Genomic DNA, 1835 nt, shown 5'->3' on the forward strand with positions numbered 1-1835 from the left:
ACAGTATTTGCATTTTTTTATTTGTGATTTTTTTCCCCCATCTAATTCCACTCTCTCCAATGGTCCCTGAAACCTCGCCAGCAGGATGACATCCTGATAAACTCTAGAAGGAAGAAGGAAAACACAGTCTAAAAGACAGGGTGGGTGTGGCAGCTAAGAGAGGTCATGGTGAACAAAAAGAAAGTGCAGCTACTCAAGTGTATGCAGATAAGGTGTCAAGCTCAAGGTCTGAAAGGAAGTATACCAGATTGCAGAGTGCTCACATGATACCTGATGACAGACCTCCAATGATGGAACCTGACCTCTAGGTTCTTTTGTGTAGCCCTCACTTCCAAACAAAGCAAGCTGCAAGACCAGTTCTCACATCAGGCGGCAGAAAGCTTCCTTCCTTTGGGAAAAGCTAGTAAAGGCATCTCTCTATGCCCTCTCACTGCAAAAAGGGCCAGCTTTCTCAGGAAGTTCCTTCTGTTGGAGAAGACTCACAAAGGCTGTGAGGGCAGAGTGCAAAGAGTATGGCAGTTAGAATTAAAATATGAGTCCATGTCCATCCAACCCGGCAGGAGTTAATTTCCTTCCCAAGCGTCGAATTCTTTATCTGTAAAATGTGGTAGGCAGATTGAATCAGAAAACATTAAGTGATTCTAAGTTTCTAAAAGACTTCATTTCTCAGGACTTCCCTGGTGGTCCAGTGGCTAAGACTCCACGCTCCCAATGCAGGCGGCCCAGGTTCGATCCCTGGTCAGGGAACTAGATCCCACATGCCACAACTAAGAGTTCGCATGCCACAACTAAAGTTCCTGCATGTGGCAACAAAGACCCAGCGCAGCCAATAAATAAATAAACAAGTATTTTTAAAAGACTTCTTTTCTCTATTTCCCTCTTTCTTCCAATTACAAAAGCTTAAGCTGTAAAATCATAATCCAGCCTACCTGTTTTCCATATACTTGAGATTAATTCACATACTTTCTAAATAACATGATATTATGATACTTCCGGCCCCAGGCTGGAAGCCCTGCCTCCGCTTAAGGTATTGTTTTAAACCAAAGTTTACAGTGTCTGTTGATGGCCAAGACCCTCACTCTCCAGCCTTCCTCCACCCCACCCTGAGGCCTCTGGGACTCAGTAGAGGTTGGGGGCCCTACTCATCCCTCCTCTTCCCTTGCCCAGCCTGGGGGAAGGAGAAAGGGCAGAGGAGAGGTGGGCAGCCTTTAGCACCCTGCAGGGTTCTCGTCCCCTTGGGCAGTGGGCACAGGAGCCCTCTTACCAACCCTGGGCTGTTTCCTGGGGGCTCTCCAGACCCCTCTCTAGGACCAAGCCCCCCCCATCACACTGGGAGTGTGGATTCCAGCAAAGGAGCTGGGAAAAAAAGATAGGTCTTCATTTGACTCACTGCCTGAACAATCAGCTTCTTATATTCTTTCTCCAAAGCAGAACTCACTCACATAAAGTTTGTGTCGAGTCCCCAGCACTCTTTCTTGCATAAAAAAAACAGTAAGATATCACCCAACTCTGGCCTGAAAGTTCTTCTGGAATATCTTGTGGTATCACCATTTCTAGGTAACCTAGGAATAGTCATAATTGACTTAATCAGCCAAATATAAAACCTGTTCAATACTGCCCGTGCAGGAGTCAAATTCTGAAGGATTTAAAACTTAATAAATTACAGTTCAGTGTTGTATTAGCGAGCTTACTTTGTTCCAGCCCTTCTTCCTGTTGAAACTCTCAGGTTTGTTTCAAGTTGGAACCTGCCAAGTTGCATCTTGTCATTTTTCGTATTCACATGAGAGACCAAGCCCTATTTCACTCTTGTTTAAATTTTTATTATCATAGTTAGT

Source organism: Eschrichtius robustus, chromosome 18 (genome assembly GCF_028021215.1).
Source record: "Eschrichtius robustus isolate mEscRob2 chromosome 18, mEscRob2.pri, whole genome shotgun sequence".
NCBI classification, from domain to species: Eukaryota; Metazoa; Chordata; class Mammalia; order Artiodactyla; family Eschrichtiidae; genus Eschrichtius; species Eschrichtius robustus.